Source organism: Ctenocephalides felis, unplaced genomic scaffold, assembly GCF_003426905.1.
Source record: "Ctenocephalides felis isolate EL2017-DRISC unplaced genomic scaffold, ASM342690v1 CF-g0.4_SCAFFOLD_03570, whole genome shotgun sequence".
NCBI lineage: Eukaryota > Metazoa > Arthropoda > Insecta > Siphonaptera > Pulicidae > Ctenocephalides > Ctenocephalides felis.
Window position 1 is genome coordinate 1,257,579 of NW_020539724.1, and position 27,847 is coordinate 1,285,425.

At 30.8% G+C, this 27,847-nt stretch overlaps 1 long non-coding RNA gene and 2 other non-coding genes across 3 annotated transcripts in view; 1 reads left to right on the forward strand and 2 right to left on the reverse strand.

Moving 5' to 3' along the window:
• LOC113382946 overlaps positions 1–27,847 on the reverse strand; it is a 45,981-nt gene that overhangs the window by 3,434 nt on the left and 14,700 nt on the right. The gene's annotated exons all lie outside the window — the stretch shown is intronic.
• Positions 14,006–14,085, forward strand: Trnal-uag. The gene has a single exon. It is a non-coding gene; the product is annotated as a tRNA-Leu (tRNA).
• On the reverse strand, positions 14,791–14,870 carry Trnal-uag. The gene has a single exon. It is a non-coding gene; the product is annotated as a tRNA-Leu (tRNA).

Sequence of the window (27,847 nt, forward strand, 5' to 3'; positions counted from 1 at the left end):
TGCTAAACTATGGAAATGAACAGTCAACTTGTTATCATACTTACTATGCCTAAGTACCTCAATTGGTGGAAATTTTCAACAAAAATGAGATAACTCCTGTACAATAAGCCCAATACTAATAACATCCATTTATAAAAATATATGTACCTTTATTGATACATCTGTATGTTAATTTCCTCATGCTTTATTTATGATTATATCTCAACTATCTTTAATTTAATCATGTTCTTTATGTATAACATACTACAAGTTCAACAGAATCTCATAACTTATAATACAGGATAAGAGCATTTTCAAGTTTACTCTTGTTTGTTCTAATAAACGTGCAAGGGCAATATTTCTCAAGTTTTAATAACTACTAGGTGTAAGAAAAAAGACAAGAAAACAAAATAATCGAATTAAATTTTTGAAGAAAGTATTAACTCCTACTTTTGGTGACCAGGAAAACATCAACGAGTACAGGAAAATTGGAGTCAGGGTATAGGATATGAAAAATAAAGGTTGTAGGTGGCTAAATGCTTCAAGTAAGTGAGATCAATAAATACTTTTAAGAAATTACCCAATGGGAAGTTAAAAAAAAGTAAAAAACTAGAGTTACTTTTATCCAATAGTATTCACAAAATTAATATATACCTATCATGACATTTACTAATAGTCATTAGTATAGCAATAAAACGATCCAAATAAAACAAGAAAAATGTTTCTTTTTAATTCGTCCTAACTGACTAACGACTTTAGTATTTTTCCTGACAAAGTGACGCTAAAGCATTTACAAAAAAACCTCGACTGGTTATTATTTTTAGGAATATTTGTATTAATTTTGCTTCCAACCCTTTTCGACAATGCAATATTGAATATAGTAGCATTCATCGAGGGATGTGTGCGCAGTACCGCATTGCACCTGTATCACGTACCTGAGAGAATGTCTCTCGGATAGGTAAAGTTTTAATTGTATACATTTCTACGAACTGCCGGATTCAATTCATATTGACACTGAGCACAGATTTAAATGTACAAGTAACTGTTAGTTCATCTAAAACATTGGGCTTTGAAGTTTTAATAGTTTAATTGGAAACTGTTTGTCGATGCGGAATTATTGTGTATTCCTAACAAAGATAATTGCGGTTGCATTGATTACCATCTAATCATTATTGGTTCTGTTATATTTCAGATAGAGAATCTGGGAAATTCGTAGTCTGGAACAGGGATGGATAACCTTATTGTTATTAAGAAATCTAAGAAATTTTTTGACAATTTTATATAGGTTAATTTTATAAGGTTAGCAACCAAAATTATTGAATGTTTTTCCAAGCAATTTGTAGTTATAAAGAAATTGTACAAAATTATGAGAAACCACAAAAGAATATATTACGAATATAATGACCTAGGAGACATGATAAGCTTCTGAATTTGTATTTCCATTTGATCCAATCGTGTTTCCCATTCCTATATCAAAAAGCCAACATTCGATGTTCGACGTTCGCCAAAGAAACATTATCGCAAACCTCGTTCGATAACAGTAGTGTATTTAAATGCTCCTCAATCAAACAAGCCGAATTGTAATGTTCAAATGCTTTTGCTATTACTGTGTATATACACAACGCTCCACAGAATCGAATTTACAATGTATTCCAATCAAATACTCATTTGGCAGAGTGCGACTAACATGGTGAATTCACAGAATTACTGTGGCGGTTTTATTGATCAATTATTCAACGCGATTCTGGCCGAATGGACTTAAAACCTTTTTACGTTCTTTCTCTCGTAATCAAATATAAATCTGGGTCGACGAAATCTAGGGTTTTCGTAAATTTTTAGACTAAGCGGAATTGATTGAGATTTTTGAGTGGTTAAAATTTAATAAGTACACTTTTAAAGTTTTTTCAAATACAGAAAAATCTCGTTAAGGCAAGAATGTTTAATTGGGACGAATTCGATTTGAGACAGCACTTGCACTTTGAGACATTTGTCCGTATTTTGTATAATACATTTTCTCGTTTAACACAAGGTTTAGCTCCAGTCCCAAGATAAAGTCTCTATTGTAGATACTATCTTTGTTTTGAAAATTGAGTGGAAAGACTTGGAACCCCAAAACGAGTAAACATGAGGTTCTCTTTGTTGAAAATATAAAGTTAAATAATAAAAATAATAATAATAAAAACTCATAATTTTATAAAATTTACAAAAATTGTATTATTGTTAGTTTAGATAGTTATAAAGTAGCAAGGACCTCACTTTTTCAGTATGTTCACAAAATAAATAAAATATTTACAGATATGAAAGTAGATAGATAAAGAGAAATAATGTGTTTAAAAATTACAATTTAACCCAAAATAATAAGTGATGTTAAGAATCCTTGGTATAATCACGTTTCACAGAACAACGAACCCGAAAAATAGAAGAGTATTTGGAATGCAATATGTTAAAGTTGTACGTTTCCAAAACTAAAAACCCTGCGAACAGGTAGTGAGTGTCGTGACAAGTCTACTAAATTCCTGCGAAATAGAAAGACGGCAGTTTTGCATTGATAGTAGAAATTTTTGTCTTCCCGCTTTTATTTCAAATTTAAGCAGGTATTATCATACAATTCACAGGTACATAAGCTGTAGTTTTATATATTGTAGCTCCTTCATGCTATAGAGAAGTCACAATTGCGAATAATAAAATGAATTTGAAATAGTTACAATTAAAATATATTAAACACAATATATAAAGGAAAACAAACTTTATAAATAGTAATTCTGGTTGAGCAACCCTAACGGTTCCGTATTGTATGATTAATTATTCATTGAATAGTTTACCTATTTTAATCTACAAACAATAAGAAGTATTTTTTCTTTTTTTTTTAAATAACATTATTTTCCTCGAAATTCCGTATCCAAAGATGATTCTACAACTAAATACAAAGAAGTCAAACAGGATCTTCTCGGAACGAATTCCGGATCAAGGATTAAGTGAATCGATGCAACCTGATTAGCATTTCAATTCCAAAGAATTTCCAATGCTCATGCGAAATTGCTTTTCGTTTATTTTGATGTCGGAATCGGATAGCGTTGCTTTTGCTATGCAATAAAAATTGAAAGAGATAATTTTGTACATAAATATAAAAGGATAATAAAAAATAAATTAGTAGAAATAGAAAAATTTTCTCTGTAACGATGGTATAAATTATAATACACAGTAGTAAAAAAAATTTCTATATTTGTTCAAAACGTAGAAATGCAAAGCAATGATATAAAAATTAATGTCAATAACCAAAAACTATAATATTTTTAAACTGGTGTTTTTAAAAATTATTAAAATTAAAATAAAAAAAATTGTATTTAATTGCAGACTCGATCACGCAGTGTATCGACTGGCAAACTTGTGATAACTCGCGCCGTACAATATAGCCTGGCCGATGACTATATAATAGCCGTTAACACTCGTAAGTGTTACCGCCAGCGCGTGATGAACCAAGAATTGCAACATGATCCACGTGATTCTAAATTGGGACGTAATTCTGAGTCTGGCGACTATTTTAATTGATATATTTTCTATTATTATTTATTTTTAATTACTAATAATTTTTATGTATACACATATATAATAGTAAACTATTTTTTTCATTAAAATGCAGTTGTATGTTATAAACTCTTCATGAGTATGTTGTTCATATTTGATTTTAGTTTCCAAATAAGATATCATGCTCGTGTTTTTAGTGTTTTTTAATTAATTTGCCAGGGGTGTAAAACCTATGAAAAAGTCAAACTGATATTTAAAACATATTAAAGCTTATTAATAAAAAAAAAATAGGGGCAAATTCTCCGATAAAATAGTTGCCATAATTTATTTAAGTTTTAATAAAATATAAATCGCGCTCAAAAACAAAAACAACAATTCCTTTGATTTTGTAAAAAAAAGATTCATCTAATATTTCCATAACAGTTCATTTTACCAAAAACACACGTTCATTTTAAGTGTTGTGACAGATATCACACTTCAACTTTCCTTTGAAACTCCTTACATTATGTGACACCTTCGTATATATAATAATGAAACACATCATATACTTATAATGAGAACGCGACACCTCGGGTTGACAGACCCTGTGTTTGTACGGAAGACGTACGACTGGAATCCCTATTTGCACTCCCCTGCTGAGTTTCCTATATATAATATGGAAAGGTCCTGGTTTTATTTTAGGCTCATTTTATATTCCAGTCGTAACCGCTCTAGACTAGGCTACTTTGCAAGCATGTGTACTCATGACAGAGTTTAGCAACAAGTAAATGAATAAATAAACGGGTAATAAAAGTTGTTTAGATGGTGAAATGTCACGAAATTTTTACTATTTTCGATGGAGGATGTTCTCTCTTCCATTTATGATTTGCTAGAGTAGCCCAGAGGTCTATTGCATATGACCAGATAGGAATTATTATTGCCTTATAAATCTAATTTTATTTTCGAGTACTAATTTTGAATTATATCCAAAAGCCAATAAAGTTCCCTAACTCTGGATTTGATAGTTTTGATTTGTTTGTGAAGTGGTGTTCCATGTTAGTCTGCGATCTAGATGCAAACCTATGTATTTATTTGTAGGACTAAATTTATCATAAAGGTTGTTCATCTCTGACAGGGTGAATCTATATATACTATACTATAAAACTCCCTTCGATGATATTGCTGTTCTGAATGAAACACGTGCCGGTTTCGATCTGCTACTACTTGTAGCACAAGAAATGCATGTGTAATGTTAACTTTTGAACTTCAATATCACCCTTAACCCTTCGCAATATATTATATAATACAGCTGATATTATTGATATTAGTAGGTACTAGTAAATGCCAGAACTATTTGGCGAAAAATAAGAAAAGTGAACAATGAATACAAAATACTATAAACACTATTGGTTTTGACAAAGGTACTCGAATCGAGTCCAGAGGCACAAAAATTGTATGTAAAAATTTCTACTTGAACAATGAACTTGTGTTGTGATACTCTTGTACTCAAGGCAATTGACATTCATTGATAAAATGCTTTTTTTAGGGTAAAAATAACAATTTTCATTTTGTCGTAATTAATGTTTTCTAAATAATTTCACGCAACTGTTTTTTAGTTAAATTTGATCATTTTCATTCCATCACATTCGATGTTCACAAATAATTTTATTCTGCAAATCCAAGCATTAAAGAAATTCATAAAACACAATATAAAAAACTGCACGAACATTTTACAAGTCAATTTCCAACTCAATTATAGCCCTCTCCAGAAAAACGCCATAATTTGCTTATGTAATTTTTTAGGAGGCACTTAGAAATTAAAGTAAACGTATTTATTCAAGACTGAGAAATTATTTTCGTTTGTTATATCTTGTCCATTACGTTTATTAATGTAGGCGGTTTGACGATAAGAAGATTATATATTGGTATTTTTTTTCAAATAAGATGGATTTGAAGTAAATCGCATTAATTATTTTATAACTTTGTTTGATATAATTTTAGATTTCGTAATTAAAGTGAATGGTATTAAAATAATTCATTTAGTAGCTTCATAGAGTAAAAATGAAAATTGAATTAAGAATTTATAAGTTATAAGACACCGCAGTGAAAGGTTTTTAAGCTTATTTTGAAAAATGATTTTAAGAAATTTTTAATATCGAATATGTAGTAAATGGAAAATAAGATATTTTTTGCGAAAAGATAAACTGCATCAAGAACTTAATGAAAAAAAAATAGTTTTTAACCTAAAGTGATTCGACAAACATAAGAGCCAATTTTGGGATAAAATAAAAATGTTATGTTACGGATCTATAATCGTAAGAGTTGGTAGTCATAACCTATCAAAAAGCTATCTAAACAAAAAACTGAAACACCAATTGGCTTAAACATCATGATTTCAACTTTGGTCAGACTTCACGCATGAGTTATCAAAGTGACATCAAAAAGTTGCACTTATGATAAAATTGTTATTGGACACTTGTATTTTTTGGTGGTTAGCTTTAAGACCATCAACTCATACGACTATAGACCCGTAACATAACATTTTTACGTTATCCGAAAATTGCTCTCGGAATTATAGATTCATACTGGAACAACATATTTAAATAACAATTGTAAAGAAAGACTATTCAATATCAGGAAAAACATTCATAAAAACTACAGTAAAATGTGCAAGAACATGCCTTCTGCATAGAATATTTTTTCCAACTCTTTTCCCCAAGCTGTGTATAAATATAGACGCCACCATCATCCGCTTGGAAATCGAATTAAACACGATTCTGAAGACTGAATATTATAAAAAATTGCTTTAATGTCGCGGTATATTATTTTGCCGCGAAGCATCCTGTATTATTCGTGTTGATAAAATAAAAAGGCGACTGTCACATTTTCCATGTCTGCACTTCGTCGCCGGTTAATTATATTTAGAACAATGACACAGAAATAGCAAACCGCGTAATAACCGGGGGTGAAGAAATTCACCCTTAACTTCGCCGACGTTGTTGACAAGCGACTTGAGGGTTTTTGTTCGACAATTATGAAAGTGTTATTAATTTTTTTAATTATATTAATTTGCTAAATGGTTGTCGAGATGCATTAGATGCATCAAGTACACTGGTAATGGGATCAGACTTATTTTGAACTTAACTTTACGTAATTAATCAAAATCATTTAATGTTATATTATAAGATTTATATCAAAATTAATTCCTAAATGATTAGAATTGATATTTTTGATGGACAAATTTACTATTAATTTTTGGCTACCTGGTTTGCTGCTTGTATAACTACCTGCTTTTACTACCTGGATAAGAGTAGGCATCTCGATAAATTAATTATATATTAAATCAAAAGGAAATATAATATTCATGATCATGATTCTTTAATATAGTGAAAAAAACTAACTAAATCCGTTTCTACTATATTAAAAGATTATGAAAATGTATAATTTGAATCATTTTGATTTAACATATAATCAATTTCCTGGTACTAAAAATTGGTACAAAAGGGATATTTTTGAGATCTCTATTTTCTTTTATATTGGTCATATAATATGAAACTTGAACATTTCCGACATTTTCCTAATATTTTTGCTAAATACTTTAAATTCCCATTATAGTATTAAAATAATCATTCAAAATTTACTCACATTGTTTGCTACAGAATCCTCTCCTGAAATTTAGATTCCATCGAGTACATCTGAAAAGAATAAATAAATATTAATATCACGATAAAATAAATTATTTTATAATATTACAAAAATAAAACATAGTTAAGCATAAGTAGGAATTATATGCAAAATTAACCACGATCACCGAAAAATGGTCTCAATTTCACCAAAACTTTATGTTGAACGTGAAAGCTCATAATTCTCAAACAAAGTGAAATATTTTTTTCCAATTTTTTTCAGAACAGTTACGGTCAATACTATCACTCCTATTCGGTTTGACGTTGAGTTCTGGGGCATCTTATGGAGATATATATATATATATATATATATATATATATATATATATATATATATACTGTTTTCCAATTTCACATTCGCACTAAGCTCCAATTCAGTTTTCCTGTATACGATGTAATTAGAAATCGTTTCACGCGGCTCTGGTTCTCCACCTCACAACTCCCAATAGTCCATTGTATAAAAAATATTACCGTCATAAAGCATCGCAAGAACAAAAGTCATTTAAAACGCTTAATACAGTCTAAGGATCCATCATTTCCCACAAAAAGGTCCTTCGACACAGAAGGACTCGCTTTTCTTAGGTTTTCCCCACGATTTTCCGTTTCCTTTTAGAGGAAAATACAACGGCCAGAGGAAAGGAAAAAAAATGCGCTCACGAAGCAACTCCTCGTGTATTCACGTTGCGAACGTCACTCCACAAAGGCAAAAACTCGGTTCGGAAAAAAACGTTCAGCGGCATATAAAGAAGCAGCAAAAATAGGGGACGAAAAACGAAAAAATTGTGAAAAAAACGGCCAGAGTTCGAGAAGGGCGGTTGACAGGCAGAGTCAGAAGTCGATGTGAAGATTATGTCGTTGCCAGACAATTTAGAAGTTTAATTTTATTAATTTAAAATACAAAGTTGAGTAATTTAATGTCAGTGGATTATGGTCTATTTTTCATTTTGTGAAGGGCGTAATCTTCACCGTATTAACCTTAAAAATCAGTGCAAATGACATAGTATTATGAATTTAATAGCGCAACATTTTAATTTTATTAGTGTGTGCTACACTTCGCATTTGCATAACAAGTTTTTTTAAAATGTTTATTGGGCATCCATTATTTACAAAACTAGCATTTTATTTTATATAGATACAGGGTATCCAAGACCTTGTCCTAAGAAAAAATAGAAAAAAATATCTCACGTTGATTGAAAATTATGAGCTGTTAAGTACAACCTGGAATTTTGGTGAAATTATGACCATTTTTTGGTCGTTGTGGTTAACTTTTATTAATTTTATTAACTCAAAGACTTTGAGAGGCTTTGCACTAGAGTAAGAGAGAAACATATGAACTGACATTTAAACATTTGAAAAACTTTTTACGTTTTTCTAAAATCTATATTTAATTCAACAAAATAAAATGAATAAGCATCAATGAATATTTCCAAAGAATATTTTATTACTTTCGACACACATCGACAACTCTATTTCGAATGATAGGAAGGCAAACGCTACAAATCACCGATCAGCCTGGGATCAAATAAAATACAATTGCTACAAGACGAGGGTTAGGACAAAGGACACGGAAACATTTTGCACAATTTCCTAGCAGAATACCGCATGCAATATATCAAGGTAAAAAAGCAGATATCCTGAATATGCTGCAGCAATATGATGTATGGGATATATCTAAAATCAAAGCGTTCGCATACCGAGAGAAAACGATCGGTCATCATTATTTTCAACTGGCGAAAATATTTTGTGCCGTAGACTGTAAGTATAAAACTGTGATATATGTTATTCTAACCAGTTAACTGTGACGCACTCATTGGACTGTACGCACAGTTTTGTTTCGCCAGAGGTAAAATTGTATTTTTGAAGTGAAATGCCACTTACAACTCTTTATATTATACTGGCATATCCTCAAAATATTTTAATTATCTAAAATTTGAATTTATTGTTATATATATTTTAATTTACAATGAATTATTAACATTAATTTAGAAACATTCATAAAAATACATAAGCCCGTAATTACAGATTTGCAATTTATTAATTTACTTTCATTAAATAAAAAATAATTTTCTTTTTGGCATGGCTTTTAATTTTTTTGGAATTGGTGCCCGGGTCGTCGCGCCGAGTATAAATAGAACATGTATATAACCTTGCTCAGAGCACTAACCTATAAAAATAATACTCGACTGTTCTTTTCTAATACTTTTATATATCTTTTTTCATAAATTATTCAACATTGAATATCATTTATCCTATTTCATAAACATTAATTGCCTTTCTAAATATTAAGACAAGAGCCAATATTTCTCGGTTGGCGAACAAATGGCAGAATTCAATTTTACAACTAAAACAGTGACTCCATTGTTCTCGTCGTGAAGAATAAATATATTGAAACCGATGTACGAATCACTATGTGCAAACTCAATGGAATCGTTTCGTCGACTTGAATTTAGAAATGGGATTCTCTGAGAAGTGCTTTAGAACAGATTCGACGTAGAAATATACATAAATCAGTGCTAGTTTGTTAAAAGATAATATTGTATATAAAATATTAAAAAGAAATTGTTACAAAGATATGTATTCCGAGAACTATTCAAATTAATTGTATTCAACAACAAAAACATAAACATATTGCTAATAATTTTGCTTCTTTTTCTAACTACAAACTTTCAAGTTTCAAGGGTTATATCTTCAGCTCATTACTACATTCTTACTACGTTATTCTCAGGATAACGTTCTATTAAAGAGATAGCTCATTCCTTACAAATGCACAGTATTATCTATATTAAATTATAGACTTATACTTCCCTTGCCTACGATACTAAAAGCGTGTTCCATAAGCATTAATCTACATAAAACCCCTGTGTTTGGTCTAAAATTTAATTGAATATTATGAAACAACCCTATAGTAAAAAGTTACATTTTTTCTGAAACTTTTTACTACGTAATTCAATTTGAAATATGCTACGTAACAACACCGAAAATATTCGTCGCTGCAATAATAATTAACCGAAAATAAAACAGATTACAAAAGCTCTCCCATCGCGTGGATCGGTCTGCTATATAAAATCGCGCTGAAAAAAATAATTAAAATATAAAGTAAGTTAATCCCACAATTAAAAGTTACCACGGATTCTCTCTCGGCAGAGCACTTTGCATAGGAAGTACATATTCTTAGGGGTGGAAATAAATTTTGATCAAAAGTCGACATCGATGGATAAAAAATAGGCATTTGACTTTTAGGGGCCATAAGATTTTCCATTGCCAGTTGGAAACATATTTTTGATCTATATTTGTAAGTGAAAATGGACATCGCTACTGCATGATGTCTGGTTGTTCAGAGGTAGCGATAAAATTTAGATTTTGACATGATTACTTTAAACTTTGATACATTTTTAAATCCAATTTTAGTGATACTTATAATAACTAATAAATTTCTAATAGCGGTGCTGTCGAAAAGTCAAGTTTTGGATCACATGTACATTCACAAATACATAATTTTCGAATTTTGATACAATGAAATTATACTGTAGCTTAACACAGGTTTAATAAATCATTGAAAAATGAACTAAACAAAATTAAGTTATCTAATAATATTCGATCTTCGATTTCCCTCACTAAAAGCTCTTTTTCTGAGCGTCTTCAGTCGTAAATCCGATATGGCGTACTTTTTAAGCGCACTTTCCTAATTGATGAAATTAATCCTTACTTAGTCGTTTTGTGAATATTTAAAATAACATGTAAAAATATGTCGGAGCACTTGCTTGTGCATATTCATGATCGAAAGTTTTGCAAAAGGCACTTTGAATTTTAAACACTTTAATTATAAACTTAGATTATGCAACTAGATAAGAAGGTTGAGTTGTACTTGGATGGAAAGGTTTGGAGGAAAGATTTTTAATAACTTTTGGAAGCAGATACACACAGAGTGGATTAACATATTGTAATATAGAAAGTATTATATTGAATTTCTGGATTAAACCATAAGTAAAAACAATGCAACAAGTTTTGTTTCAGATGAAAGATGTGTAAATTTAGTAGAACCTAATATAAGCTTCTACGGTAACATATCTACCAAAGTTTGATGATTTATACCTTATGGACATTTTACACAGATTTCGTTTAATAAATGCACTTCAATTATCTCGTCGCATCCCTCTGGGTTAATTCCATGTTTGATTCGATTTGCGATGTCTCCCAGCCCCGTTTAATTTACCTGCAGGTCAAAGACGAAGTCAGCCCATTAGCCGAATAGTCATTGGCTTGTATTAAATTTGCTTACGCTGTGTTCTGGCTGTGTATTACGATATCTCCAGAAGCGTCTAGTCGTCGGTTTACCTGTGCGATCGTAATTTCCGTTCTGTTCAACACAGTGGCGGCGAACGCATAAATTGCCGGGGGAGGGTAAGGGCATGTTTCTATGAGCAGGATTAATGTAATTCGAATCGACATGTAATGTCAAAAAAAACTTCTTGATTTAAACCAAATCGGATGCTGTCGTGAGTAGAACTAATTTGATTCGAACACAAACACAGATTTGAATCAGGTCATTATTAATTTGAAAATGCGTTAAGGTAAATGATATCTAGTTTTGTACAATATACAAAATTTCAATATTTTTTTGTTTATATTTTTGAATTTCACATGTTTTCTAAACGCACAATGTTGTTGATATATGCTATATGGGCATATGGCATCTAACTGTACTCATTGTCAGTATAAAAATTTTAAAATTATATTCGTTGAGTTCTGGGGTACTCTGTATATAGGATATCATGAGCATGTAGCCTACCTATGCAGTTACCATGTCGTCGAAGCTTTGATATTTTTATCGAAACGATTCGATCCGGTTTATCGCCGAGCTTTACAGCTTGCGAATTGGCGACTTTACGCTAAAACACGACATTTTTAACACTCAAATTTATCACCTGCTATAAGTATAACAGTTAAATAGTGGATTTGAAAATTAAATTATGTAGCACCGGGAAAATAAAAATCGTAATTGTAACTTTATGGATAAGGGAATGGAAAATATTTGTGATGAAAATAGAATAGCTTGAAAATAATAGTAGAATATAAAACTAAAAATTCTAAATTGATTTTAAACACATCATGCAGCTTTTGTTCAGATAATGTTATAACAATATCTTCGGAATTTTAAGATAGTAATCTACAATTGAAAGCTGTTTTGGATATAGTAAGGAACAAACAAAAATTAAAAATTTGTCCCAGTGGCCAAGAGCAGACTGAACTAAGGTTTTAGTGGATTAAATAAGTTCTTGTAATTTTCTATTGTTAAATTAAGATTAAAATATGTTACAAAAAATATCTTAACTATTTTGTTTAGTAAACATATAATTATGCATGCATGAATATGTGTGTACCATAAGTACGCTTCGGGTAAATACAATGTCTTCTGAAGTACCTACTATTTCCCGATTATAGTTCAGCACTGAAGATTTCCATTACTATCGAGTGGTATAAAAACCTATATATTTATAGGCCATAAATTCATATTTCAAGTATTCTCTATCCACATTTTGTCGGAATGCCGCGCTCCGATGTTTATACAGCATTATCGAAATGCCGCATGGATGAACCCATTCAGCCTTCAGCAGATCATGAGGGTTCTCGTTAACACGTGTAGAATGTTTCAGATTTTTATGGATGAATGGAAGTAACACAGCCACTCGACGTTTGTATTCAAAATCGTGTAGGATGAAAAATTCCGTGACATCAATATTGGAAAATTGATAGAGTCGAGGAAACACGCAGGTAGAATTGAGAATTATGATTGAATTCGAATTTTGACCTTGGAGGTTTTTCTTTTGTTTCTGAGATTGTCATTCTATCATTTTCACTTTCTTAATACCTATGTTTGCACTCGCCATTTTCTTTTATATCTTGGACTTTGCCACAACTTGCATTGGCCTTACTATTAATCAACTTTCCAAAAAAGTTTATAATTCTCAACGTTTCAAATAATACTGAATCGCTTGACATCAAAATTAGTAAACAGGTGTTTGTAAAACAGTAGACTCAAATTCAAAATCCGTTTGATGAAATTCAATAAGATCTCAAAAGATCAGTCTCAAATAAAAAATAGTAGGTACTCACTAATTTTTTTTTAAGTAAAACTACATATTTTCTGCATGTAATAATTATCTTATCATTGACTATACTTATGTTCAATATTTGGCTCCTGAAAATATCTTTATTACCAATATACATAAGACCCTTATTATATGCTCGAGTTCAAATGTTAAACAAAATCGTCATCCCATTTGGAAAATGTCACGAAGAGTTTAGAATTCCCTTCTCGTCTGTGCGAATCTTTCTCTGACACAGTATTTTCGAACAAAACTTTCAAACAGGTCACAACGCGGAAGGAAATGCTGGAAATTATATCACACGTTTCTGCTCTGCGCCCGAAATATGTGAAAATTCGGCGAAAGAAAAATACATTGTGGGAGAAATTGTAATAGTATATGGAATTATTTGATTTTTGATTATACACGGAGGTTGATATTATATATTATCCAGTAGCAATGCATTTTAAAAGATCTTTATAAGACTACATTTGGAAAGATGCTTTCAGTTCGATGGCCGAAGCCTAAATGATTTCTAAAGGTGCTTTTGACCTCATGACCGACTAAATTATTAGATAGTTTATTAATTTTAATTTGACTAACAAAATGCTTAGTTACACTTAATGTGGAAATATTTTGAGAAGGTTTGTTCAAGTATTAAAATGTTGAATTAGCGAAATTTTTTTTCGCCCTTATTTGAATTTGGGTTTTCAAAGTGCAGTGTGGTAAGTTCGAAGTAAATGTACCTTCGAGGGCAGCGTGGCCGAGCGGTCTAAGGCGCTGGTTTTAGGCACCAGTCCGAAAGGGCGTGGGTTCGAATCCCACCGCTGTCAAATAATATTTTATTTTGTCCAAAATATTAGTCACAGAACATCTAATTTTAAAATTAAACGAGTTGTGCTTAAAGCAAATTGCTAGATCTTCCCGCACCAGAATTAAATATGTTGAAAAAATATTTTTAGTATATTATAAACACTGTAAATTTTATATATCATTATGAACAAAATAGAGTGCTTATAAGTTGGACAGCATAGAACTTATGTATGTTTATGAGAAATAAAAATATATGTATATACAAAAATCGCCCCATTAAAATTAACCCTTTCCACTTGGATGCTGCCGCTCCGGCGACAAAATTCATATTAATTTCAGAATTTCCGAGTGGAAAACGTTAAGACGTCGGAAGACTTTATTTCATATTTTTCAAAATTATATAGAATAACGCATATAAAAAATATTAATTTTAAAACTGATATTGAAGATATTTTGTATCAATTAAAAATTTAAAAATAAAAAGATAATAAAATGCCACAGTTTTACCCTTACATCAGTATAGTTTTTGTATGAAAAAATAATTGAAGTAAAATGTTCAAATGTTATTTTATTATCAAACCATAGAAAGTTACTTTCTGTGCATATTTTTACATTTCATGTTCACTATAAACTTTGTTACTTGTGACATAAATACAATTAAAAAATAATTATTATTCATTTATGGATTATTATTAGGATTAAAATTTTCGCCAAAATAAAATATTTGACAGCGGTGGGATTCGAACCCACGCCCTTTCGGACTGGTGCCTAAAACCAGCGCCTTAGACCGCTCGGCCACGCTGCCCTTGAAGGTACAACTACTTGCAAAAGACCGCACCACACCATATCGTTCAAATTTATTTTATTAAGATAAGATTATTATTTGAATAATATCTACTATTATCTTAACAAAATCCAACGATAAAATTTATGACGTAGCAATAATCTACAGTGATACTTCCTTTACTACCTACTAAATTCTTGGAAAACAAACGCGACTGCCAAATGATCATTTCTCATATGTTATTAACAAAATTTAACGTTTGAACCTTAGCCTTGTTGATATTAAAACTTAATTCAAATATAATAAAACGTTTCGTATCTCTGGAACAAAACTTATATGCGTTAAGCAATGCAAAACTTTTTAATGAGTAACTTATTACGTGTTGAGTACGTGGAGCATATTGCCTCGTTGGAGGAGAATTTGCATATTATGTGACTGAGAAATTCATGTTAATAATAAAAAATTATAATAATTATAAAAAATAATTTCATTTTGATAAGTAATATTTTTTGGTTTCAAGAATTGTTAAATGTTAATACGAATATTGAAATTAGTTGTCAAACACCAAATATTCAAATTCAGTAATGTTACTTATTTAGTATATCTTTAGAAGCTACCACGTGTAATTTAATGTAAAAAGTAGAACCAATCAATTCATGTAAAATTACGAGTTCCATAAAATCATAATTTATTTCCAAATGCATTTTCAATTAGTACGCTCTATAATAATTCTCAGACTTGCTGGGGAATTATGAATATTTACGTCTTCATTAGAAGACTTCTATCCTATAATGCGCCGACTGGAGTTCATTTTTACCCTCGCCGCAATGAATCAAGTTAATTAAAGTACACAACCTATTCGGAAATATTCCGAATTTGCTGCTTAACGAGAATAATCTTTATGATAACAGGAGGAGGAATGAATACATTTTGCCACGGTTCTTTTTTCGATTTTAAGAGAAAAATGCAAATTATAAGCTCCATTTATTTAGTCCTAATAACTTCAGAAAAGAAGTTGTGATGGATTTTAAGAAATTGATTGAGAAAGGAGTAAAGAGTAAATGGATCGATAGAAGGAATTAATTAGTACTTATACAAAAAAATCCAGGAATTCACTTTTTTTAATTAGACCAATGGCCAATGATCAGTATTTTGAATCAGTAGATGCAGATGAAAGAGTAGAATTTCCAGCCATTAGTACTTGAGTTGTTCCTTGACTATTTTTTGAACAAATGTAAATTTTCTCTAAAAGAACTTAATTGGTAAACTTTATCACTTCATCGTGAGATAGAGTGAGTTGGGCGTGACATTTGGTTTGCGAAATACGAGCTCGAATTGCCAAACAGATCAACTCGGATTCCGAGTTAATCTCTTTGCGCTTTAGTTTCTCATAATAGCCGTCCGACTGGGTTGTGACCTGGTCACAATAATACAATGAGATTAGAACCGTACGTTTCTAAGTAAATCCTTTAGGTCACTGCATTGAGCACTCTTCAGCCATAAGAACTAACAATTGAGGATACTTGAAATGGGGAAAAACTTCCTATTTTAATCCAACTAATCATAAAAAAATGATTTATTGATTTAATGTAGTATTAAAGGTGTGAGGTAAATTTCTTTGAAAAATTATAATCAGGCACTAATTTGACCTCTATAAGCATTAAAGGTACTGAAACTGGTTGAAATATGCACATTCTACTATTACATCTGAATCTAATTTTGTTGATACATATATGCATTTCTAATGTTTTCAAGTGAAAACAATTTTCCCAGCCTTGCTGCATCGAAATAAGATAATTATTAAGACCAGTATTAAAAAAATATTAATAAAATGTACATAATAAAAATTGTCTAATCATTTGACCATAGGTTAGGGTATATAGTTGAGAAGTATCACCACAACAACTCAAAGTTCTGAATGCTGTTCAAACAAATAAAAAATGTATTTAAATTATTATTAACTTTAATAATTTTTTGTTAAGAATAATAGAAAATCAATTAATACAAATATGATAACATTGCATTGTAGCACTTTTCCACGAATTTTATTTTTCAACAATTTACTCCTCTAATAAAATGCTTTTTTCATACCCGCATTTACTATTTACTTTGATTCAATAGATTTTATGTATGTCAAGCAATTTCAAATTAAAAATTTCCAAACTTCTGCACAAAGCATTTACGCTCCTCGTCATTGAATTATATACAAAATTCGAACTTTTGCACATTAAATTAAATTCATAACGTTTTACAGAATTGAACACCCAAAGTTTTTCAATGGACGTTGGATGAAATAGTTTTATTAATGCAATATTAAAATATGTGAGTGCTGAGCTTTTAAAGTGTTTGAACCACTAAAAGGTGTGGGAATTGACAGAATTGGAATTTCCAAAATATTTTTATATGGTTTATAATATTATAGTTGGGTAGATGTAAATCGGGCTATGCTAAAAATATAAGTAAAAATATTTATGTAAAGGTATACGCATAGCAAAAGTTTTTTTTTTCAGTCTTGCCTGGTAGTGTTCTGCCTTGTTACTTATGATAAGGAATAAAATCTCTTTTGAATTACGATATAGTTATTCAAATTATCTCATATTTTGGCAATTAATTTCATGTTGTGTCTGTATATATTATACTATTCAGATGGACTTGTCCCTAAATGGTATTAATAGTTACAGCCAAGACCGATCAGCAAACATGAATATCCTGCAATTGACGTGTCCTACAGTGAATGCTTGTCACAATTAAGTCTATTGATACATTCATGGAGTAAGTCTACATATTATGTATCAGCTTCTACTGAATAGACGTCCAAAGTTTAAACCGTTTTGAGCCCATATAGGCATTCACGATTTATCATAAAGCCATTGAAAACGACATATATTATATCTATGCGATATGTTTTTGGTCACCCATTCATACCAGAGTCAAATCTAGAAGTCCTTATAGGTTGAAAAATAAAATACTATGTAATCCAAATTTTTTACCAAAAATCTAAGCATGTTTTATGGCCTTTGCACATCCTGTTTTTTGATTATCTAGAAATATTATATAGTGTGATGAACGGAATCTTGCTCAAAAATGCTTTATACATAGATTCAATTTTATTATATTAGATAGTGTATTTGTTGCAGCAATGCCCACTATAAAATTTTTCACATGAAGTTATCTACTAGTGGAAATTTAATATACTGCTTGATATCGAACTGGCCCATATTATAAAACATTAATTAGAAACCAGATACAATGTATTTGCAAAAATATGGTCTATGTGAAGGACATACTCGCAAAGTGTGCGCACATGAGTGTGCAAGATGTTCATATCAAATGCTCCATACGATTTATTATTATTAATTCGGTCCTGTGCACAAATATGCATGTTATATTAAAGTACATTCATAGTATCTATCGAGGTGTACATTCTCTAAGCTGATACAGTTTACTGGAACTTAATCCTTCGGTGGCGAACACGTTACACACGTAACCCTACAGAGGATTACCATATTGGAGAAGTATTTTCGCATAGGATGGATTATATTGAAGGGCGCCGATGGAATTTTAAAATATATTGCAAAAAATAATTCATTAAAATATGGAATTGTTGTAAAAAATAATGTACAACAGCTATTTCGATTCCAAATGTTCATTACAAAATCTGCTATCCAATACAGACATCCCCGGACAAACGAGCCGAATTTTTTACACGTTCAGGGCGTAACATCGATTCTTTAATCTGCCGACAGCCGAACATTGAGCCACCCTTTTCCCACCTGCTCATCCCCCATTTGGGAGTAGTAATTCTTCTTCCCTTAATCCACGTTGCGACAGTGTCACCCTCGGTTAGAAGGCAGTATGCTTGACAGGTCGACCGAATTGATCTGAGGAAGACCGTCGATGTATGCCGACATTTCGTCTTAATGTCGGTCTATAACCGACATACATAGTGTAGAATTTAGGGGTAATGATACTCAGAAAGTTGCACAGGAGAATCTATTTGTAGATAGCTTGATGTCTGTTTATGCAAAACCGGAGGAATAGATCGACTCGTTTTCTTTACTGCAAGAAACGAGATTTGCGGTTTATCTTCTGTAGTAACAATGTAGGTATATTCGGATAAAAGTTAGATCATTTCATTACATACAATTATTTTTCTTAAAACATGTTTTCATTGAATCGAAATTGCTTTAGAAATAGGATAAATTTAGGATCTGTTCGAATGATATCAGACAAGAAACATGCTAATTAGTTTTTTAATCTTCTAATACTCGGGGTCTTGAATTCAAATCCCGCTATGGAGAACCTGATATTGCGCAGTAGCGATGTCTATTTTAACTTGAAAATATTCATTAAAAATTTGTTTCCAATTGGTAATATCCTTTTCAGGGCACTGCGGTATAAAATGACAATGGAAAACCTCACACTATTCTTCCATGAATCGAGCTGGAGTTTATCCCAGCTCAAGGACCTGCCCTAGGGCAGTAATACTATTATTTTATATGCAAACATCTTTATACACAAATATATAATACATACTGAAATCCCAATGCAGTGTTGTGTAACTAGAAATTTATATATAAATACGCAAATTTTTGTCAACTTATACAATAATGAGCAACAAGAAAAATCATCGACACGTGCCGAATGAAATATTGAAAAAACCTCCTGCAACTGAATATTTGCAAAACTAAATCAGACAAAACCTTGATTTGACTTGAAGATGTATATTACGTGAAAAGAAATGGAAAATTTTGTTAGGAAAACTCAAATCATATATTATAATTCAGCATTAGTACTGAAGATAAACATTAAATATTCCCGCAATCTTAACAATATTTTTACAAATTGCTTCCAGCAAATAATCCTCCTTCATTTGAAAAGTAAAGCCGAGAAAACTTTTACAAATGATTCTTTACAAATCACACGGGATAAAGAAAAATACTTCAGGAGAAACTTCAAGAGAAATATGACTTTTTTCAATTGCTGAGCATAACGTTTAATAATAAAAATATGCGAAGGATTATATATAACAGTACTCTCTCGGTTATTACGTTGATTTATTGGAGTATTTGCATTCGCAATAAATGCTAAAACTACTTGAATCTGTAAAAAGATGTTAGCGCATAAGGAGCAGCAAGGTTGTTTAAAATATTTGTTTTATATAAGTGCAAAGTAAGATGATTATTGAAGTTGTATCTGAGAAGAAATTATATGGAATGTAAAAAGTTCAAGTAAATTAATAAAGCAATTCACATATAAAATGTGTTGTTATGGCAACTAGCTAGTATTTGCACTTTTTGCTTCGTATCTCCAAAACCGCTGAACCCGCCTTTGCAAAAATGTAATCAGTTATATACTGAATCAATACGAATCCAACGTTTCTGAATAATTCTAATCGGATGTGCTGTTATCTCAAATACTGGTTATTTTTGCACTTTTTGCTTCATCCAAAATGGGTGAAAATAGGGTTTGTCGGTTTTCAAAAACCGGTTTTAAAAACCGTTTTTTTGACGAAATTTATGAAATTCGAAAACCGGTTTTTTAGTAAAAAAAAGTCGGTTTTTACTGTATAAATGGAAAATGACAAATATAGCCTAATATAAAATGCGATGCAGCGTTTTGATTCTCGAAATCATATCGGTTCAATAGCGTTTGGAATCTTATCAGTCTGCTATGGTTCCCAGAAAGGTTTTGTGTTATCTTTTTGTCTAATGTATATATTAATTCTAATGTTTATACGAGTGTTTATATTAATTCAGATCAATGGACTTCTTGTTTCTTTATGTGCAGTTTATAAGTTCAGTATTCAGTGTTCAGTGCTATTGATCGATAATTGATACAGATATAATACGAAATGTAAGTCGTTAACATATTTTATTATTATAAAAATATATATTATTATTTAAACTATTTATATTTTTGTAGTCTAAAATGTCAGGCTGGAATGGAATTTTTTCAAAAAAGTAGACAAAGAAAAAATGCATTGTATTTATTGCAATAAAATGCTTTCTTGCAAAGGATCAAGCACAAGCAATTTACATAATCATTTGAAAACAGTACACGATAAAAATGAAAGGATGCCGGCTCGACTTTACAAACATGTACACAACCACGTATTTTTAATTTTGTGAAAAAAACTAGTTTAGAAGAAATAGTGTCAAAGCTCGCTGTATTAGATGGACTATCAATTAATTGCATAACAAATAGCTCATTTATGAAAGAGTCATTACAAAAACGGAATTATTGCTTACCACAGAATAATTCTAGGGCTATGGAACTTATTTACAACTTTTACGAATCTATAAAACATGAAACTATAAATGAAATAAACTGTATGAAAAGTAAAGGACAAACATTTTCTATAACTATAGATGAATGGACTAGTAAAGGAAATCGAAGATATTTAAATATTTTTGAAATCACATTTTATCAAACAAAAAAATAATTAGAATTTTGAAAATTAATTAATTGAAACTACTCGAAATAGAAAATACTCGCGGCTTAGCTTAAATGTTTTTAAAACTAAAATTGATATTATCAAGGATGTATCTAATATATTTTTTTTAATTTATTAAATGTTTTTTTTTTATTTTAAATTGATTCATTTATTCGAAAATTTGAAATTTTCTTTCACTATCACAGAAATATTTACATTTTTTACATTCTTATATGTGAAAATAATCGATAAATAACGAATAATTATTTTCAAAATTATTTAATCCGCATAAACTATTATATAACTATTTTTGATCTACTAATTAAAATTAAAATAACTTTGTTTACTATCCATAAAATTTAACAATAAATAATTTCAATCAAATACTGCTTAAAATCGCACTAAATTTGTGGATAAATTTTTGTTATTAACAGAATATTCGAGCAAAAATTTATTTTCTATATAAAATTCGAAAACCAGTTAAAACCGGTTTTCTGGCAAAATTAAAATTCGAAAACCGGTTTTCTGAAATGTCGGTTTTTGTATAAACCCTAGGTGAAAACCAATCTTTGCCAAAAACTAATCAGCACGTCTCTTTAACAATAGAAAACAGGTGCTTTTAGAATAATTCAAATAGGTTGATCTGTGCTCCCACAAACCTTGATGAGAAATTGTATCCATTTATACATACATGCACACACACTAATATACATAATTTTTTTCTAAGAATTACCATTGGGTAATCTTTCTAAATAAACCATATATTATAACATACCAATTACTAAAATGTCTTCACTAAAACAGATTGTAATTTGAATGGTAAATAAAAAAAAGACTTTCTATGAGATCGTAAAGCTGCATGTCACCGTATTCAGACAAAAGGTTTTAATGAAAAGCAAAAGTGTCCTCATGAATAAAAGTATGTTTATATTCCACGGTACAAATCCCAGTACGAGAGTGCGCCCAATTGGCCAAACGGCACGACCTGAAATATCGTTTTATTCTTACCGCGGACAACGGACGTTATATCATATAAATTGCATGAGGTGTAAGTTCGCGATTCCCCTGAGGCTCTGCGACGCCAGCCGATGAGTTAATGTGAAAACACACGGATACATAAACGAATAGGAATAGGATTCACGGCTGGGACGCGTCTCGGCTCTCAGTTCATGAATAATTTCGCAAAGTCGGGGACCGCGGCTGGCTGCGATACTACGGACGGAGTTACTTGCTGACTCTTGCTCTGACATTACCTTTGTCTGGTAATAATTTGACAGTAATATTATAATGGGCAAAGCAAATTTACTTATACCACGTTAAATTGTGTTAATAGTATGTACATTATTTGTTTCATAGCGCTATGCTGTTTTATCTTATATTTTTGAAATAAAACTTCTATAGGCGCGACTAGGGTGTAAATACCGTACAAATGCAACGTAAGTGCGTTACGGCTGAGTCGAGTGCCAATGATTCGTCATTCGCTCTCGATGATATCATTTCTATACGGGTCGATTGTTATTAGTCGTCGTATCATATGCGAGGCTTCTTTGTATGCGCGACTTTGTAAGTGCGTTCGTCACCGAAAGCGTGAAGCATATCGTTCATTTTTCGGTGTTTCGTGTCATTACATTTTAAGATTAAATAGTAGTACAAATCTTGAGTTAATAAAAAAAATGTCTGGATCGGAAGAATATTTTATTCCGTCCCCCATAAATAATTATAGTGCAAAAATAAAACAAATGAAAAATCTGTACCGTGTAAGAAACGTAAGTTCATTGAAATAATTTCTATATCATTCGTAGTTTCTATAAATTTTTGAAGTTATTAAAATGGAAAATATTTTTTAGGCAAGACATATTACAACTGCTCAAAGAATGAGATTATATCGCCAGCGAAAAAGTAAAATAAATAATACAAGCAGTCAACGAATGTTTTTAATTTTAGTTACATGAGTTTCTTCAAACACTATTGTCACATGATAAGTGAAATTGTGAAAACAATATTTCTTTAAGCGTTGTTTAACATAATCCACTTTGTGAACGAATATTACAGAATTTATTAATCAGCAATTACTTCATTTTTTTAATGAAGATTCAAATCGTAAATGCTAATTACAATGACAAACCGATTATGTCGTTATGTCGTATTTAGTTTTTTTAGTTTTACTTCAATCGCGTGTGAACCTTACGCGCACTCTTTTTTAATTTGATGCGGTTTACTCTAAAAGCGTTATTGAGAAATTCCCTGGTATTTCCTTTGTCTGATATAGCAATGATGATAATTGTATTAAGTAATATATTTTATATTTTATTAATCATTATTTATCCGAACTATTAGATTTAAAAACTTGGTCTTTATTGTCTTTTTGTGTAACAATTTATTTTGTTAATTAAAACAGTAACAGTCTTGTGTCTTAGCGTAAAAATATTTTCTTATTTTTCACGGTACCAAAGTAAATGATTCTTTGTAATTTCTGACATGCTGGTATATTTTCTATTTCATAGTGAATTAATGGCGCAGCTCTAGCAAAACGCAAGGTTTATATTGTATTACACATCTCTCATTAAACGAGTTACGAGCTCAGAGAATATTACGAACTGTTCTGCAGAGTACTTATGTAAACAAATAGCTGAAAATTTTTACTCAAATTAAACTTATTTTTTATGTTAAAACACAGCTACGCCTATAAAAACCATGTAAATAATAAAAAAATGCAAACGATGGGATAGAAATTTGAATTTTATCATTTCTAAAATATTTCCATAAAGCACATGATATGAAGGAAATTTATACCGGTAGAACTAATAAAAGAGATTAATTTTAGCAAGAGAAAAAAATAAACTTGTTAAAATGAATCTAATCTGGATGTATGGAGTTCATGTCTGATACAAAAAAAATTGAATAAAAAAACATAATTATATTGATTAATATTTAAATACTTTTAGCTTCTCATATTCTCGGTTCGAAGCATTTTTCATGCAAAAAAAGATATCATTTAAGATACAATATGTAGGGATTACTTCCTCTAGTGCATGTGTGAGTGTTTACGTGTTGTTTGTTGCAAGTATGTATATGTGTATGAATTTCATCTCGAATCAATTTGAGTAAAATTTTCATCAAAGCATTTGCTACATAGTTGGCGCAGTTCGTAGCGCCTCACCATGCCGTAATGACAGAATATCCATGGTAACGCGTTTATAGCCTCTATGTCAAGTTACAAAGTGCACAAGGCATCGTCGACGCTTTCATTTCATCGTTTGTTGCCTGATACAAATTACGGGGTATTCTTCAACAAAGGATCATTTTTTCCTTTTTACCGTTTGTTCGACTAGATCGTTCTTATTATGAAGTTTTTGATAAGCTTCAAAGATATTGTGCTCGTGAAATGCACGGAGGGAGATGTAGGGCGAAAAATCACAGCAAAGGAGCAAGTGATGATATAAATTCTTGGAAGTACTGTTCATAGATTGTTTAAGTATGGTTTTCATTATTGTCACATTGAAAGATGCGAATCAATTTAAAAAAAGCCCAGAATTTCAATTTATCTATAACTTCATATTTATCTAAAAATTAGGCTGGTACTAGTAATTAAATCAGCAACCATAGTAAGACGTGAATTCGCAACCACAAGTTCTGAGTTCGATACCCACCTTGGCTAGGTGGATATCAAGCAGTAAACTTGGTATATACAAAAAAACAAAGATAGTTACTATGCAGAATCGAAAATATCTTTCCTTTCAGACAACAAATCCTACTCGCTATATCAATGCAATCATTAGCATTTAAAACACCGTGTGTGCATTTTAAAAACTAAATACCTGGAAACCCGACATCATTACATAACACAAAATGAAACTTTTTCCGCTTCACATGTGAGTTAATTCATAAATATACAACATGTGTGATATGCATCCACACTATGGGAAAACATAGCAAAGCAAAGCACTTAGGTAAACGTTCAACATTCAGCCGCATATATGTCGAAGTATGCGGAATAGATGCAGATGTAAGGACTTATTTCCATGATCGTTACTAATTATAAAATAAATTCACTTTTAGGAATTTTAGTACAGTCCAAACTGTGAAAAAACTATACTTTGGCGTTTATTCGAGCATTTTTAGTAATCTCTACGCCAGAACATAACCTCAAAATGGCACAAATCTCAAAATATAACATTAGATCGACTTCAAGCCTATTTTAATTCAATTGTTGTGCACAAAGTAACAGTATACATTATATGAAAAACGCTCAAGTAAACACCAAAGGATTGACTTTTTGGCTGTTTCGGGATTACCAGAGCTCATGCGACTACCCAACATCGCAAACTGTTAACATAATATAGCTCTTGTATTGGCTTATAGGAAGAAAATCAGACCTTTCTTTCGAGAACAAAGTGCTTATTTACAAAACCATAATTATTCCTATTTGGACTTACGGTATAGAACTGTGGGGTTGCGCATGCAATTCGAACATCAAAATTATACAAACATGTCAAAAAAAAAATTTAAGATGTTTAATTGTATTTAGGTTTAATATTTTGTTTTTTATATACTCAACAATTTTGTATTATTAAACATAAAGTTTTGATTGACAAAAAAAAGTAGTATAGCTCTTTGATCCAAGAATTGGCCCATTAATTGAAATATGAGTATGTGCATGTATTTCTGTATATGTTTTGATTTATGTACAGGTACATGTCCACTGGTAATAAAACAGAAAATAACTATTAAATAAATAATAAAATTTGTATAGAAAATAATAAACTCGAATTTCAAACTTGATATTACTGGTGTGTGTTTCATTTTCCTCCTGGTGCATGGTAACCAGGCCTTCAGCATCCAGCCGCACATTCGTATCAATGTATTCGCGTAGACCAGATGTAATTGTTGGCGCGATAACGGTAATTGCTTTACGATTCTCAAACAACCTGACCTGTTACCAGTTACATATAGAGCAATATCAAATAAACGTTTATAAGGTCTTATAGCACATGTCCTTAGGGATAGAACAATGAAATCAAACAGTGGTTTTTGCCACAGTTGGTAAAAAAGAATTGAAGAAAATTTATTTACACCTATGTTTTACTCATCTAGGCTGATTTTTATAAAGACCATTTCTACCCAAAAATAGAAATGATATTAAAATTACTTTCAGCTCGAAAATTCTTACCCTGGCAAGTATGTTTAGAATTTAATATTAGTTGTGAATATCGTGCATTTACTCCAGCATTTCATCTGTGCATATTCTAGTGTTGCCAGAATAGCATGAAATGGTTGCATGGTGGTTGCTTGTTCGGTAGTTCTGGTTGCGGAGTTGGCTGAATTTGTATCGCACTTGAACGCTCACAATGCAATCGCGTCGCATTCGCTGAATTTTCATTCGCATTGCACTTCCGACTGTATTGCATATACATAGATGCAGACTTATCAGAGCTTTTGCAACATTGTTTATTATTAGGATAAGCTTTTTCAATTATCTTAATACTTTGTTCAATTAGAAATAAATAAACTGGTAGGTAATTATCGTCAGAAGGAAACCAAGTATGTGACATACATCAATAGCCGTATGCTCTGATTCGCTTTTCGTGTGATTTTACTAATTTACTTATGAAAGTCGTATGAAAGAATTTGCTTCAATTTTAAAATCTAAAGTATGAAGTGTATTACATTTTTTTATATTACTACTTGGAATAATTTACTGTAGTCTCACAATCTATCGAATGTCCTTCAAGAAAAAATCTTAAGATAATTGCATATTTCGACTATATGGCATACCCACTTATCAGAGCTTTTGCAACATTTCATATGCTATGAAAACAAACTCCTTTTATATAAAACAATAATTATCCCAATCTGGACATAAGGCATTGAGCTATGGGCGTGCGCAAGCAATTCAAATATAAAAAATACAAGTAGCGCAATCGAAAACTTTAAGGTGCATTGTGAACGGACCCTGGTAAAGACATTGCAAATGACACCCTACATAAAGACATAAAAATAAAAACTATTAATGAAATGATAAAAGAAATGAATTGATTCTACAATTTTCAGTTTCTATATATTTACACACTTGATTACTTTTTGAAGTTTTGAGAAGAAGTGATTGCTTAAGCAAAAATAAGCTGACATCGCATATCTTCCAAATGTGAACGTGCGAACACTTTACTTTTAAAATGTACTCTTATGAAATATGAAAATATTTCCCAATTTCAAACTATCTCTCATTAATTGATAAGTATTTATTATGTAGTAACAAAATAGAAAACTTGAGACAAAAATTAAAATAACAAATATTTTAAAATTTCCCACGTTTTGATCCAGCTCTTACATAAATTTGAAATATCTCGAAGATCAAAATAACACATTTTTGTATGATTAAGTATAATACCACTACGTTATAACTTGGATTCTCACAAGCGTCAAAACAATTAAAAAAGAAAATTTTTATTAATAAGTTTAGCTCTGATATTATCAGTTTTCATTACGCTGATCCATTTCAGATACTTCCAAATACCAGTGTATTTTTCCCAAGAAAACCCGCGGGCATGTGACTAATCCCGTT